Raw genomic sequence first — 16,512 nt, 5'->3', positions numbered from 1 at the left:
AGACTAGAGTTCTAGACACTGAAGGAAAGGAAACCTTCCTTTTTCAAGCAGTGATTTTTGCTGCTTGAAATAGGGTTGTACTCTCCACTTTCAAACGAAAATGCTGACATTGTTTTCCAGAACAATTGCACCGTCCAGACCAAGGAACCCACAAAAGTGTCAATTCACTGCATGTTAGCTTTTTCTTTTTTTTTTTTTTTTAATATATGAAACTAATCGTAACAAGTGGTTGCTGTGAAAACAGCAGGCTCCCTAAGGCTGCCCTTCCAATGACCCATACCCTGACCTGGACAGACCACCTTCTTTCCAAGAGAGGAAAAGTTTTGTTCCTAGATCAGATGAAACTCTGGCTTTACCCCTGGTGACCAGGAGGATTAATCAGACGCCAGTAAAACAGCCGACAGACACACTAAACCAACAGACAACAATGAGCACACACACCAGGAAACATCCGTCCATGAGGTTCACTTGGTCCTTGTCTTTGCCCTAAGATGTAATACCTGCTCCGTGGCTTGGCTCTCCATACTCCATAAAGGGAACACTTGTAAGCTAAGAAGCTGCCCGTTTTTAGGATCAATATGGTACTCACAAGAACTGGTTAGGAAACAATGCCAGGGACAGAATTTGCAGTGGGGGCTTGTGTGGGATTAGGCTGTTTCCTCAAGATTTACGTCCCAGTGCACAGCCGGCGCTGAAACCTGCATGGCCCACCCTGTGGCTCCAGATGAGGCGAATGGCGGTCTCTTTGGGTTTTGATTTTTTCAAAGTAAAATCTTCCCAGTGTGCAAAAAGGAACCACTGACACTGAACCACATACAGATGCAGAGAAAAAGTGAAAGTCAGCAAAAGGAAAACAAATTTCTGACATTTTACTTGGGAGGTTCCTGTAAGAGTCTCGGAGAAGCCGTCAAGCTTGGGATATCTGCAGCAGTGTAAGGGTCAGAACTTAACTTCCCAAAGCCAATTTCTTCTTCGCCTTCCTGCCTTCTTCACTCAGCAACTGTTTGGGTTCTGTTTTCACTTTTCTTCTTTCATTCTGTTCTCTAAGGCAAAGCAGAAAGCAAATGAAATCTCATTTGTGCTGAGAACTTGCATCAAATTGGTTTTATTTCCAAGTGATTCCCCTCCGATTTTATTTTAAAACATGTTTGAAAAGAAACTTAGATTTTATTTCTGGTCCAAAATATGGCTATCTCAGATATTGTTATGGAAACCTTGGGGGTATCACAGAAGGATGAGCTTGAAGCTTAAAAATATGGTGACTTTAACAGACAGGGAAATACAAGGATCATACAGTATTGCTTATATTTGAAATCTAAAAAAAAAAAACACACACACACACAGAAAGAAACTTATTTATCCTTATAAAATAAATGAACAAACTTAGTTACAAAGCAGAAATCAAGTCACAGATGTAGAAAACAAACTTATGGTTACCAAGGGGGAAGGGAGGGAGAGATAAACTGGGAGATTGGGATTGACATATACATGCTGCTGCTGCTGCTGCTAAGTATAAAATAGATAGCTAATAAGGACCTACTATATAGCACAGGGAACTCTGCTCAGTACTCTGTAATGGCCTATATGGGAAAAGAGTCTAAAAAGAGTGGATATATGTATACATACAACTGATTCACTTTGCTGTACAGCAGAAACTAACACAACATTGTAGATCACCTATACTCCAATTAAAAAAAAAAGATGAAATTCTTTAGTTCAGGAAACACACACATACAAAATAAAGTGACTTAGAAGGGAGGGCAAAATATTACTCAGTAACTGTTTTTGAAAGTGTTATACTGAGGACAAGAGAGACAGTAAAAAACAGCGGTATCTGAGACAAAGATGAGAGGTGGGGAAACGTGGTTCTATGGGGGAAACAATTTAGTGAATTTAAATCAGGTGCCAAAAAACTTCGTTCTGGGGAAATAAAATCCATTTTTCTGATGTGTGCTCCGGAGGAAATGATTCAAAGCAAGACAATCTCTATTTCCAAATGCCTTCTGGAAATAGGTTCTCCCCCAAGGACACAACACCAGTGCTATTAATCTTGACTTGGTGAATGAAAGTATTATACGGACTTCAATCCAGACCTTCAAGCCTTAAAGAGCTCTGAAGAGCCTGGATAAAGCAACCCCGTTTTTCACTTTGGCAATTCCACAGAGGTAACTCACTCTAATTTCCCTTTCATCTCTATGGGAGGGACTCGAGACTTGAAAAGCAAACAGGTTTCCTTTTCTAATTCCTGGAAAGAAGTCTTCTGTTGCTTTCTTACGCTGCAAGGCTGAAGGTGGGTGACTCATCTTCATCTGTTACCCTGGAAGACGTAGAGAAGCAGAAGTAAGTCCGGAATAATAGGCGACTGGTAGATTCCTCCCATGTTCGAGAAAAGTTATTGCCCTTCCGAATGCCAGTTTGTTTTTTGATTTTCCACGGTCCAGCCCTGTATTTAGCACAGAAAGCCACGACACTGATAATAACCCCCCAACATACACGAGGACAAAGCCAGAAGGCCTGGGCGTTTTGTTCTGTCAGGCAAATTATGATCTAAGTTTTCTGCCAACAGCGGTTTTCCCGGATTGTTTACGGCAACCCCAGCATGTGTGTGGAGATTCTAAAATGCAATAGAATTTTCTGAGATTAAAAAAGAGACTGCGTGCTTATTATTAACAGTAAAAGTAAACTGTTTCATATGGAAACACTTCCCATTGGGGAAAAAAAAAAAGAAAAAGTATTGTGGAAAAGGATACCAGGTTATCTAAGCTGAAGGAAAGATTTGAAGCTTCCCTGGGTGTCTTTTTAGGGACCAGAAAGAAAGGATTTAACAGGAATTGTATGAAAATAAACAACTAAACCAAGATGCAGGAACGAGGCTTTAGTCCTGTTTGTCCTGCTGGATCCATGCAAGGTCGTTACTTTCCAAACAAATGCCCAGGAGGAAAATAGCTCCAGGAGGTCAAGTTTTACATAAAATAAGAAAACAGGACACATCAGCATTTTTTTCCCCTAAGGCATTACCAAAAGACACCAACTTATCTAAAAATGGTATGAAAGTTGAATGATATTTTTAATTGATGCCACATGTTTTGTTTTTCACTGTGTCCAAATCCTGGGCTAGACAAGGAAAAATAGAACTTGAAGCCTCAAGTAATTGTTTTCTTTTTTTGCTTTGATGATAGTTGTCACATGCGTGTGAAAATATGATAGGAAAGGGGAAAAAAAAAATAGGGAAAATCTGGCATTTTTAGTTACGGAAAGAAACTCTGAATCTGTTAACATTTCTATGAGAGTAATATAAACCAGATAGCTAAATCACTAAATGCTGATCACATCATGGGGAAAAATGAAGTCAATTTTAATGAAAAGTCATTTAAATTAAAAGATGCTACTTCTCATTCGTTAAATGTGGTTTGGCCGTGTGTATATTTTTTCACCCAAATAAAGGAATTTCTCAAATATCTGGCCCACAATGATGCAAGGAATACCAAAACATAGAGATTGTGTGACAACACAAAAAAATAGCTTTTGTCTGATTTTGTTAAACTCTAAAAGGCTTATTTCTTGTGTGAATTAATCAAAGGGCCTACAGTGCTCTCTTTCCACCCACCAAAAATATCTGTGAATTAAATTCCGTAAATAGGGGGTCCTCAAAAGCTGAAGTGTTGCTACGCTTCCCTCCCCCACATGAAATAGTCACATATGAGTTTCCAGAAGAGCCTGTGTGTGCATTTTTCAGCAAGCAGAGTCTTCTTTGGGTGGACTCAGAAAACAGCCCCTTCCCAGCGACTTTATGAGACGTGCCAGAGGCCAACACATGTGACCAAGAGGTCTCTGAAGTTGTAGCCTTTTGTATTTACACTTTTGAAATATCTCTATTGTGATGCAAATCTTGATTTTCAATCAAAATTGGCTGGAGCAAAAAAAAAAAAATCTTTCTCTGGAAACCATGGTAGGAAGTAACTAAGCCTAAATCTCAATTTTCTCCCTCCTGGCTTCCTATTAAGCCAGAAAACAGTGATACAAAACACAAGCATCTTTTTAGCAAATGCTGATGGAAAACTCTACGGTGTCAACCAAGGCTTCTAACTGACTAGTGTTAGTCTCCAAAGACACCGAGTTTATGCACTTTAAATGACTAAAGTCTTTTTCTCCCCCACCCCTTTTTCTAATTTGGGTGCAGACGTAAATAGCACCTAAGAACATTTTTTGCTTTTGTTGACTGTTCAAAATCAAATCCATTTTAGAGAGCTGGCCTTTCTGGGCCCGGATCCTTCCTTTCAGTCTAAACAAATAAAATAAAATGGAAACAAAAATATAAGTGTCATCATTACCAAGAAGGCCTCCCCCTTTAATTTGTTTTTAAAGCTGAATGTTGAAATACCGAATCCTGTACTTCGCAGAAAGACTTTTAGGACCGAGGGCCTGGTCTCCTCATGGAACCTGTTCATCCGCTCAGGTTAAAGTGGTTTGTGTCTGTGTGTGTGCACGCCTGTGCCTCTTACTGTACCCTTCGGGATGGAGTTCTGAGGAAGCATTGCTCCTGCCAAAATACACACAGCCTGGGATTAAAAGGGCTGAAACCTACCAGCAAGTTCTTACCGCCCTCCCACAATCATTAGACCAAATCCACCATCATTCTAGATTCATTTTTCCCTTATTCATCTGTCCAACTAATTCCTGCCGCATTCACCAGGCTTATATCTTAATCTTTTCTGTTACATAGAGAATACATAATGAAAAGCTGCATTTTCTGGGTACATGCACACATTTGGAGCGGATGAACCATATGTGAAGTGACATACAATGCTGAATGCAGGCTGAATGGTGTCCAGCGCTAAAAACACTGCGAAGGCAGGAACAAAAAGCAGCGAACAAGAGCCAGAGCGGGGCCGGTCTCCACTAGAACACCAGGGGATTCGCCGCTAAAACATGGGTATAATTTCACTGTTTTCACTCACACAAGCTGTGGGAAAGGAGTCACCATCTGATGTTTGATTGTGTGGGATATGTTTTTGGCAGTGGCCTTGTATTCCGCATTGACAAAAAAGAAAAAAGAAAGGAAAAAAGGGGCAAAAGAGGGGGTGGGAAGTGTGGGTTGGGGGGGGTGGGGGGGGGGGGGGGAAGAATAGAGCTACATTTGCTGTTTTTAATTTGCCGTCTGGGGGCCCGGCACAGCTGACGGAGCTCTGACCAGTGGTCACCTGCAAAGTAGGGCCAGGGCCTGGCTAGTGGCCCCACCGCCGGCACCCTCCCTGGGCCCCTTTATGCTGATGCTAACCACCAGGAGACTTTTATCTGCCCACCCCTGTCGTCTGGTTAACTTATTCCTGAGCACGGGGACTGACGTTTGCCTGATTTAATAAAGCCTTTTATCTGAGATAGTGACTGGGGAAACGCCCAGGAAAGCAGGCTCCTGCGCACCGACCCTGACATGGCGGCAGAAGCGGAGAGGCCCAGGCTTCACAAGGAAGCATTTCCGGGAGTCTCAAATGGCCCTGGGAAGTGCTTCCGGGTTGCCAGCTCAACCGCCAGATGTCTACAGCGGTCTCTCAGGAGGACCTCAACTTCAAGGTTTCTCCTGTGGGGTTTGTGGCTGGAGGTAGGCGGGGTCCCCTATCCCAAACAGAGAATTTAGGAAGAAAGGCATGTCCTTTGTCCTGTCCTCCGTCCCCTTCTCATCCAGGAAACGCCAGGCGGAGCAAATAAAGAAGGATGCCCAGTTGAATCTGAACTGCAGGTCAAGAACGGATACTAAAAAGTGGTGTGAGGTTTGTCAGCAACCCACATTTAACTGGATGTCCTGTATTTTATCTGGCAACCCTATCCCTTCCTCTCTGGGGCCCCGGAGCTGGCCACTCCCTCCTACTCCCCACCCCGCCCCCTCACCTGTCAGGGAGGCAGCCTCCTCGGCCTGCATCCCAGAGTGTTAAGAGGATAATGAGAAAATAGATGGGTAGCTGCTTTCCAGAAAGATGGCTAATTAGCCTGGCTGGTGAACATGTGGTTCCCATGCCCCAGCTGTGCAAAAAGACTCTCCTCTAACTTCCAGCTTAAACTACAAGACAACACCAGGGCTGCTGGACAGAGAGAGGTTGTCCTTACTTCCTGCTCTCCACAGCATCTCCTCAAGTGGATTTGAGCATCATTTTATTGGGACCACGTTTTTAAACTGAACTTCCCAGAGGCAGATCCCGCACTTAATGGGAGATTTGGGGATAAAGCCACTTCTTCCCCAGTTGAGAATATGCATCCTCTTCACCTGCCCTGCCCCTACCCCTGTCAAGTCCGCCACCTGCAGCAGCAGTCGTGGCTACAGCTCCTGTTTGCCCAGGTATTAGATTGCTATTTTGGTTACTGGTGTTTGTTTGTTTCTTATTTATTTATTCGGCTGTGGTGTGCAGTATGTGTGACCTAGGATCGAACCAGTGTCCTCTGTATTGGATGCTTGGAGTCTTAACCACTGGATCACCAGGGAAGTCCCTGGTGTCTGTTAATAGGCTGCTTCCAGGATTTGCCCTGAGATCAGCACTCTGCTCTGAGGCTCCCCTTTGCGGGACTGTGACGCATATCTGATTAAGGATAGCGGGAAGGAGGAGCTCTCCTTTGCAAGTGGTGGGTGGGCAGGACGGGGAAGCAGATCTCTTGGCTGGCCATGGCCTGGGTTCACGTTGTACTTTGTCTGCCGGTGGGCAGGTGGAAGCAGGTACAGGCTCCCCTGGTCCAAGCTCTGATCCTCAGAAGTGCAGCTGGAAAGATTTCCAAAGGAGTGCTGCTCTTTTGAATCCTTCAGGGGCTGGAGGCAGGAATGGCTGCGTGTATCGGCCAGGATGAGAAGTGCGGTTTTCCCCATGTGGCGGAATCGCTCTCATTTCCAAACATGATACAGGGCATAATGGCCATTGATAATGACCACATTAGCATCATGGAGCAATATATCTACAATAAATTAAGACTGCTTTGCAATTAGTACCGATGATCACAGCTGTGGAGACAAATGGCATATGTGCTAATTAAATAATTTGTCACTTGACTGTTAAACAAACAATTCAGGCTCTTTACCTTACAAATTGCCATCTCCAGAGCACCACCATGGGCGGTTAACCCCAGGAAGGAATGGTGTGCCATACCCACTATGATGGGGGAGCCTGGCCTCGATGACAGGATAAAAAGGGACAGAGGAAAACTCACCTGGACTAAAACTCTTGGGAAGAAGAAAACTTTGGAAGTTTTCTTGGAAAACGTGTCCTAGGGGGACAGAACACTCCCTGCCACTCAGGAAATGTTTGGAAAATAGCCCATCCCAGTGTTAAGATTTCTCAGCTCTGTCAGATGCCTCCTACTGAACTAAGTAATTGGATTGGTGGGAGCCAATAAACACGGTGTCACACCATGTCTTGACTTGGTCTTGGCCTTTAGCCACAACCCCCTCCCCAATGGCAACACATTTTTCCTGGTTCCTCTTTTTTCCCCATCAGCCTTCCTTCCCCCACCTCCCCACCTCCATATGCTAATCCATAAAACTCAATTGTGGAATATGCCTTTAATGGGGACCACTGCTAGCCCATAAAATGGCTATGTGGGAACTATGGGGGATTCAGCCCCGTGCAGAGAGTAGCCAAGCAAGCTGCAGACTAGATTTCAGTCTCTGCTTACCTCCTTGGTCCAGGACTCCTGTGCAATGAACAACCTGCCCAACCATATATGCAATCCTATTCTCTGCTGCCTCTGAAAGCAGAAGTTTTGGGTAATTTCAAGCCCCAGAAAATCCCCAAACCAATGGTCATTATTATTTTTTCTTCCTTGTTCTTTTATCAGAGTTGTTAGCTAGGAGAACTTGATTATGCCTTCTTATTCCTAACTTTGCTCTTATACAAGCAGCAGTTTGGTCAGACAAGAGGAGAAAGAAAGCAGTGAGGATTTTGTGTTATCATCCATTGATCAAGTCTTTCCTCAGGTGCCACATTTCCAAGGAGCATTCAGCACTAGTGTGGTATTGAGTGTAAGGAATCATGTGATGTAACCATTTGGGGCAGAATACTCGGGTACGTAAGTTTCTTGCAAAGTGACTCCATTGCAGTACATTTCTACAAGGCAGGAAAGAAACTCAAATGAAGCTGGAAAATTGAGTCTTTTGGCAGGAAGTTGAATCCTTGAATAATTTCAGATTAGGGCTTAATTGCTATTTTGGGGTAGAATCTGGGAGGAACAGAGAGGAACCCATACTGTGTTCAGTTGTTTTAAGAATCTGTTTGGACAAAAAAAGACTGTAATAGAGCCAAGTTTGTCAGTAGATGATGACTTATGTACCAAAAAGCCATTCCATTTCTTTGATAAGGTGAAATCTAGCTTTTCCCAGAAGGATTTGGGCACAGAGAATCTCAGCTAGCATCACATAGGAGAAAGCTGGGCACATGGAAAGTGCTCAGTAAAAACTAGCTCTTGTGAATGGATAAAGAAGATGTGGTACACGTATACGATGGAGTACTACTCAGCCATTAAAAGGAATGAAATAATGCCATTTCCGGCAACATGGATGGACCTAGAGATTGTCATACTCAGTGAAGTAAGTCAGAGAAAGAGAAATATTGAATGACATTGTTTATATGTGGAACCTAAAAAGAAATGATACATATGAGCTTACAAGACAACAGAAAGAGAGCCACAGATTTAGAGAACAAACTTATGGTTGCCAGGGGGGAGGATGCGGGGAAGGGATAGTTAGGGAGTTTGGGATGGACATGGACACACTGCTATATTTAAAAGGGATAACCAACAAGGACTTACTGTATAGGACATGGAATGCTGCTCAGTGTTATGTGGCAGCCTAGATGGGAGGAGAGTTTGGGAGGGAATGGATATATGTACATGTATGGCTGGGTCCCTTTGCTGTCCACCTGAAACTATCACAATATTGTTAATTGGCTATTCCCCAATACAAAATAAAGTTTTAGAAATAACTAGCTCTTGTTATTGTCATTATTATAATTGCTGTTATCAATTATAACTGAATTTTGTATCATTGAGTGCCTTCTCCAGCATTTGTTAACATTGCATATCAGGTGTGTGCAGAGTGGGGGAGGCAGATTCCCATGAAGCAATGTTGTTTATTTTTTTAATAAATTTTTTCAAAAAAATTTTTGTTAGTGTATAGTTGCTTTATGATGTTGTGTCAGTTTCTGCTGTACAGCAAAGTGAATCAGCCGTATGTATGCATATATCCCCCTTTTTGGATTTCCTTCCCATTTAGGTCCCCACAGAGTGCTGACTAGAGTTTCCTGTGCTGTACAGCAGGTTCTCAGAAGTTATCTGTTTTATACATGGTCATGTATATGTGTCAATCCCAATCTCCCAATCCATCCCACCCTCACATCCCCCCTTGGTATCCATAAATTTGTTCTCTACATTTGTGTCTCTATTTCTGCTTTGCAAATAGGTTCATCTGTACTGTTTTTCTCAATGGACGTGAGTTTGAGTAAACTCTGAGAGTTGGTGATGGACAGGGAGGCCTGGTGTGCTGCAGTTCATGGGGTCACAAAGAGTCAGACACCACTGAGCGACTGAACTGAACTGAACTGAACTGTTTTTCTAGATGCCACATATTATGTGTTAATATATGATATTTGTTTTTCTCTTCCTGACTTACTTCACTCTGTATGACAGTTTCTGGGTCTATCTATGTCTCTACAAATGGCACAATTTTATTCCTTTTCGTGGCTGAGTAATATTCCATTGTGTTTATGTTCTACATCTTCTTTATCTATTCCTCTGTTGATGGACCATGGCTTTAAAAGAACTATTTCCTGAAGACTGTTCACACATCAGGAAATGTAGGGGAGTTCAGGGAAACTCAAGAGGCCTTTGAAGCATCACCAGGACACAAGATACTTTTCCTACAGCCACAAGAGACATTATTCTGTGCACTGTTTTCTTGGCAGCCTCCCACTTTCTGGGACTTTCATCTGCCCAAAGAGGAATGAGATGTGAGTGGGGAAGCGCCCAAACCAGCCAGCACCCTGCAAGTAGTGGCGAATCCTTAGAGGTTCAAGACAATCCAGAGACTAACTCATTCAGCCTCTTACTTCTCCAGAGAGAAGAAATGGAAGTAAGTGTGAGAAAACAGTGACCCTAAATCATGCTGCTCTGACCCTCCTCTGTGTGTGTGCTGTGCCTCTTCCTCCCACCCCCACTCCATTTGCTGACATAAGATGAAGAAGTCCAAAGAGTGTCCTTTCTTCCTGATATTAATCAGGACTCAGATATTTCACCAACCATTGCCTTCTTTCTGGTATAAGGTATTTTTGGTCATGTAATCTTTGTGTCTCTTAAAGGAGATCTGTGGTGAGAAACCTACTGGGGCAGGGTCTTGTGTAACCCCAGTGAGAACAATGCAGGAGTCTGAAAAGGTCATTAGGAAATAAAAGCTTAGATTCCTGAATAGATTCTTGACTGTCCAAGGGCATGCAATCTGGGACACAGAGGGCACCAGCTAGCCCCTCACCCACTGGCCAACCCAATTAGACTACATTCTATCTTTTATGAAAAGTAACTAAGTTTTGTATCATTCTAGGCTCTCATTCACTTTGAGAATCAAATTAAAATTTTTAATCTTCAATGTCACTTAGTCATAGTCAGTCCCTAAAGCATATACAGTAAGTGTATGTTTAACTTAAGGATATATTAAATTTTTTATTATACGTTTCTAGAATCTTGAAAAATATTGTCAGCACTGTAAAAAGATAACTCATTTTTACCAATATATATTCTCTCATTTGAAAATCAAATAGCACTTAAATGAATTATAAGGAATGAACACAATGTTCTGTTCCCACTTCTGGAATCTAACTTTCATGGCCCTGCAAGGAATTTCAACTATTTCATCTGGGGTTTTCTTCTTCTGGAATTTACTTCCATATTTCCAGATGGTATGCTTCTAGGAGATTTCCTTGGTTATATTTTTCAACACTTTCTTAAATTATATTTTTAATTCAGTTATTCTATTTTAATTTTCAAAAACTGTCATTCTCTGACTGATCTATTTTTATATCTTCCTGTTCTTATTTCATGAATGAATATCTTCTTTTGTATTTCTGGAAAAGCCACAGTTTTATTACAACAATGTCTACTTAGTAAGAAAAGTACTGAATTATCTCTTTTTCCTCTGGGCTTATCTTTGTTCATTTTGTCTTCATTTTTCCCTTTGGAGCTTTCCTCAGATTTAAGAGGGATGCCCTAGACAGCCCCCTGGATCTCTGGGTACATGATGAGGCAGAAGCCAGCTTTTATATCAAGAGCAGTTGTTTAAGTTTTCCAGCAAGGGTCACCATCTCACAGAGCTATGTAATTATTTCTTTGTTTTGCATTTCCTCCTGGTTTTGAGTAAGTGCCATGAAAACAGAAGTTGGTTTGGAAGAAGAGTGGAGAAGACTCTTGAGAGTTCCTTGGGGTGCAAGGAGATCAAACCAGTCAATCCTGGAGGAGATCAGCCCTGAATATTCATTGGAAGGATTGATGCTGAAGCTGAAGCTCCAATACTTTGACCACCTGATGCGAAGAGCTGACTCACTGGAAAAGGCCTTGACGCTGGGAAAGATTAAGGGCAGGAGGAGAAGGGGACAACAGAGGATGAAATGGTTGGATGACATCACCAACTCAATGGACATGAGTTTGAGCAAGCTCCAGGAGATGGTGAAGGACAGGGAAGCCTGGCACGATATAGTCCATTTGGTTGCAAAGAGTTGGATGTGAGAACTGAATGACAGTCTGCTCCCAGGTGGTCCTATCTGGAATGAAGAATGCTGTCATCTTCCATCTGTTGGGGGGGTTTCATTCTTTAAAGAGCTGGAAGATACATTGCTGTGCGTGTGCCTTGAGAAGGAACCAGAACCCTGCCCCAAGGCTGCACTGTTGTTTCTTGGCTGCTCCTCCCTTGTCTCAGCATCACCCCACATTCCCCTTCTCTGATCAGCAACTGTTCAGACCTGCCCTTTGGAATTCAGGGAAAGTCATGGAGGTTTGAAACTATTCCCTGCAAACAAGAAACAAGAATGCTTGGAGAGGCTTCTGTGCCCAGGAGCCCCACACGTTGCTTCTCATTTCCAATTGGACCAGAAACGTGAAGAATGGGTAGATCAATGTCAGGCAGGGGTAGGAGGGGAGAGGAGAGGAAGTGGTCTGAAAAGAGGCACAGAGAAGTTGCCCTCCCAGTGCCTTAAAGGTCATCCTTGGATACTCTTCAAATTGGGCATCACTAACCACTCACATATCATGAGATCAGTTTAATGGGTCTTGACTAGCATTTTAAAAATAGACTACATCATAGATAGCTAGGTGAGTTTGGTGAAATTTTATTTCAGGAACAAATGTATATATGTGTGAATATAAATTTCAGATCAGTTCAGTCGCTCAGTCGTGTCTGACTCTTTGCAACCCCATGGACTGCAGCACGCCAGGCCTCCCTGTCCATCACCAACTCCCTGAGTTTACCCAAACTCATGTCCATTGAGTCGGTGGACATGACCATCTCATCCTCTGTTGTCCCCTTCTCCTCCTGCCTTCAATTTTTCCCAGCATCAGGGTCTTTTCAAATGAGTCAGCTCTTCGCATCAGGTGGCCAAAATACTGGAGTTTTCAGCTTCAACATCAGTCCTTCCAATGAACACCCAGGACTGATTTCCTTTAAGATGGACTGGTTGGATCTCCTTGCAGTCCAAGGGACTCTCAAGAGTCTTCTCCAACGCCACAGTTCAAAAGCATCAATTCTTCTGCACTCAGCTTTCTTTATAGTCCAACTCTTACATCCATACATGATTACTGGAAAAACCATAGCCTTGACTAGATGGACCTTTGTTGACAAAGTAATGTCTCTGCTTTTTAATATGCTGTCTAGGTTGGTCATAATTTTCCTTCCAAGGAGTAAGCATCTTTTAATTTCATGGATTAATCTAAACTAAAATTTTAAAAAGTTTGAAAAACACTGCTCTAGAATGGACCTTCCTCCAAATCTAGGATCTTCCTCTTTCGGGTATATACCTCCCTGCCACATATCACCCACCTCCTCTTCTCTAGGACTGCAATTGAGTGCATACTGCCTCACTGGGAGGCCACTGATAGCATCAGCTGCTAAAATCCAGCTTAGGTCCTTTTGTTTGGTTTGGGAAATTACATAAATCAGCTCACCTTGTCTTTTTTATTTTGAAAAGTTTAAAGACACCAAAAAGTCCACAGAATAACATCTAAACATCCAGAATTCACAACAGTTAACATATTTTCAAATTTGTTTTCAGTGTTTTTTTTTTTTTTTTTTTTTTTTTAAGGAAGACTTTGTTCTCACTCCTCCCATCCCATTCCTCTTCCAACTTTCTTATTAGCTTGTATACTTCTTGGTCATTTTTTTAAAAAATTGGGGTATTGTGGCTTTACAATATTGCATTAGTCTCTGCTGTACAATGAAGTGAATCAGCTATATGTATTCATATATCCCGTCCCTCCTGACCTTCCTCCCACCTTCCCCATCCCATCCCTCTAGGTCATCACAGACACATCTCCAAAGAAGACACACAGATGGACAAGAGGCACATGAAAAGATGCTCAACAGCGTTAATTATTAGAGAAATGCAAATCAAAATTACAATAAGGTGCTGCCTCACACGGGTCAGAATGGCCATCATCAAAAAGAAATCTACAATAAATGCGGCAAAGGATGTGGTGAAAAGGGAACACTCTGTTGGTGGGAATATAAATTGATATAGTCTCTGTGGAGAACAGTATGGAGGAGAAGAGTATGGAGGTTCCTTAAAAATCTTGTTTAGTTTTAATGCTTTCATATGCATCTTGGAACATAAGGTGTTATTTGGTTGGGGGCTTTGAGTTTTTATCAATGTGTGAATGTATCAGTTTGGGTCTTGTTTTCTTTACTGAGAACTGAAGTCTTGAGATCACAGGCGAAGTTCTCAATCCAAAGGAACGGCACCCAAACTTCAAGAAAATAATCTGCCCACTGATTGTGCTTAAGGGAGCCATCTTCTATTTCTGAAACTTGCCGATGAAGCATCTGCTTGCATCTGCAGAATATTTCCTTCTTATTCCCTTTTATTTCAAGGTTGCTCCCAGTAACCCAGGCAGGGAAAGGAACAGTTGAATTGTCCTCGACTCCACCTGAAGGAATGTGGGCATCCTCCCAGCCTGGGGGTTTGCACCACCCCAGTCCTTACCCTGAGCATCTCACTGGGAAAATCTGGAGCCTGAAAGGCTAAGACCAGTTTTGGCAAAGAAGGAAGGGTAGCTTTAGGATGAGATCACCTAAGTCTGAGTTTCTTTCACAACCTAGACTGAGAACTCTCCTATAATGCCAAGACAACAGCACAGGTATCTTTCAGGCATTCTTTTATTCAACCTGCCAACATCTGTTGAGCACCTACTTTGTGCTCCGAAGCAGTGTGACCAGGTGGTTAAGGGAACAGGATTTGACCTCAAGACCTGAACTCTAGCTCTGGCTGGGTGTCTTTGGACAAGTGACATACCTCTCTGAACCTCAGTTCCTTTACCACTATAAGGAGAGTTATCACAGTACCTACTTAAGAACGGCTTTAAGGACCAAGTGAGTTGATGAGTGTGTAAAGAGGGCTGGGCACAGAAGGAGAATTCAGTAACTGTTAGCTGTTTTTGTTTTACGATTGTTTCTTTTAATCAGACATTGCACTGGCCACCTGCCGTCCCCAAGCTTTTTGGCTCCAGGGAGCAGTTTCATGGAAGACAATTTGTCATGGAAGAGGGGGATGGTTTGGGGATGATTCAAATGTTTTACATTTATTGTGCACTTTATTTCCAATCTAATGCCACTGCTGATTTGATCAGGAGGTACTAGTCCCTGGCCAGGAGGTTGGGGACCCCTGCACTACATCATGGAGAAATGGAAATGAATAAAACCTGTTCCTGCCCTTGATCTTCATAGACAAGTAGGCTGCCTCTATACTCCTTTCTTCCTTAATATCTCATGACATTTAAAAAAAAAAAAAGCAGGAAGTAAAAACTACCTTCATAGGTTGTCAAAATGATTCTTGGAGTTTTTTGGAGAAAGAGGGTGGGAGCGGACAGGGATTCATATTAAAGTGGCAGACTATCACCTTGGGCAAAGTCAAGGACCAGCAGAGGAAAAGTCTACAACCCCTTCCCTAGGGACTCTGGCTGTGCTGGGGCTCTAAACAGCAGAGACTTGCTCAGGATCTAAGACATCTCAATCCCAGATCTGGGCAACTGTGATTTTCCTTAGTGACAAACTCGATTGTTCCTGGTGGGGAAAGGGGGTAAAAGGACAATTGCCACTTACTCCTACATTTGATTATAACTTTGGCAAAATTGAGAAGAACACTACATTTTCTCTAGACTTCTACTTGCTCCCACTCTGACCTTGTCTAAATATTGCATTATTATTCTTTAAAAGGATATTTTTCAAAGATAGAATTGCTGACTTTAAAACAATTTAAAAGTCCATTTTCTTGGTTGTTGTAGTAATCCCTACATTTTAAAATGCATTTTCATTTGCATCTGCACCCAACCTCAAAATCTACAGCACATGTGTCCATCCGGGAAGGCAGCACAGCAATCACCAGACAAGGAGAAAGACGAAGCATCGATTACAATGCATAGCTATGCAAATAAAATGTACAGTATTATGTCTTCCTTATGAGTGTTATACTTAATTTTACAACTTACTATTTTAAATAAATCGGTGCCAAAATTTGCTTGTTGGGAAGTCTGTTTTGTAAATAAAATGGACCCAAATATTTATGTCAATGGTAGAGAAACTGAATCAAACCAAAAAAGGTTCAGGTGCAGGGGTTGGTGAGGTGGGGGGCAGGTGGGAACATCTCCCCCAAATTTTGAATCAAATCTTTGGTCCAGATCCCAGCTGTACACACAGTTTCCTTGGCAGTCAGACACCTTCCTGTGAGGGTACTGGGAGGGGAGTGATCTTTGAATGATACTCATGGGTCACTTTCAGATGGGATCAGAACCCAGGGCACAGAAGGAAGGGAGAGAGCCAAAAAAAAAAAAAAGAATATTCTGGTGGAAGCAGCCACTAAATTCTTGATTTCTAGTGTTATTTTACTTACAAGATTTTCATTTTTGAAAAGAAAACTTAAAAAAAATCATTATTAAAAGCTGAAGGGGGCTTTCTTGGTGGCTCCGTGGTAAAGAATCTACCTGCCAATGCAGGAGACACGGGTTCCAACCCTGACTGGGGAAGACCCCCACATGCTGCGGAACAACTAAGCCTGTGCACCACAGTTATTGAGCCTGTGCTCTAGAGCCTGAGAACTGTAACTACTGGGCCCATATGCTGCAATTATCGAAGCCTGGGTGCCCTAGAGCCCTGCTCCCCAGCAAGAGAAGCCACCGCAGTGAGAAGTCCTGGCAATGCAACTAGAGAGTAGCCCTCACTCGCTGCAACTAGAGAAATGCCCTCGCAGCAACAAAGACCCAGCACAGCCAAAATTAAGTGGATGAGTAGAT

General features: G+C 42.6%; 2 long non-coding RNA genes across 3 annotated transcripts; one reads left to right on the top strand and one right to left on the bottom strand.

Annotated features, from left to right (window-relative positions):
* Window positions 1-256: 256 nt before the first annotated feature.
* LOC129644709 (uncharacterized) lies at window positions 257-5,096 on the bottom strand. 2 transcript variants are annotated; one of them, XR_008710944.1, is made up of 4 exons: window positions 4,803-5,096; window positions 4,382-4,540; window positions 2,175-2,317; window positions 257-1,043 (listed from the first exon to the last, which is right to left on the bottom strand). It is a non-coding gene; the product is annotated as an uncharacterized LOC129644709 (long non-coding RNA). The 2 variants fall into 2 exon arrangements; XR_008710943.1 differs by having other exon boundaries at window positions 4,382-5,096.
* Window positions 5,097-5,473: 377 nt separating this feature from the next.
* Window positions 5,474-15,708, top strand: LOC129644708 (uncharacterized). The gene is made up of 3 exons (XR_008710942.1): window positions 5,474-5,599; window positions 9,936-10,102; window positions 13,526-15,708. It is a non-coding gene; the product is annotated as an uncharacterized LOC129644708 (long non-coding RNA).
* Window positions 15,709-16,512: the final 804 nt, after the last annotated feature.

Source organism: Bubalus kerabau, chromosome 2 (assembly GCF_029407905.1).
Source record: "Bubalus kerabau isolate K-KA32 ecotype Philippines breed swamp buffalo chromosome 2, PCC_UOA_SB_1v2, whole genome shotgun sequence".
NCBI lineage: Eukaryota > Metazoa > Chordata > Mammalia > Artiodactyla > Bovidae > Bubalus > Bubalus kerabau.
The sequence above is the reverse complement of the archived record's forward strand: the minus strand, read 5'-3'. Positions and strand labels throughout refer to the sequence as shown.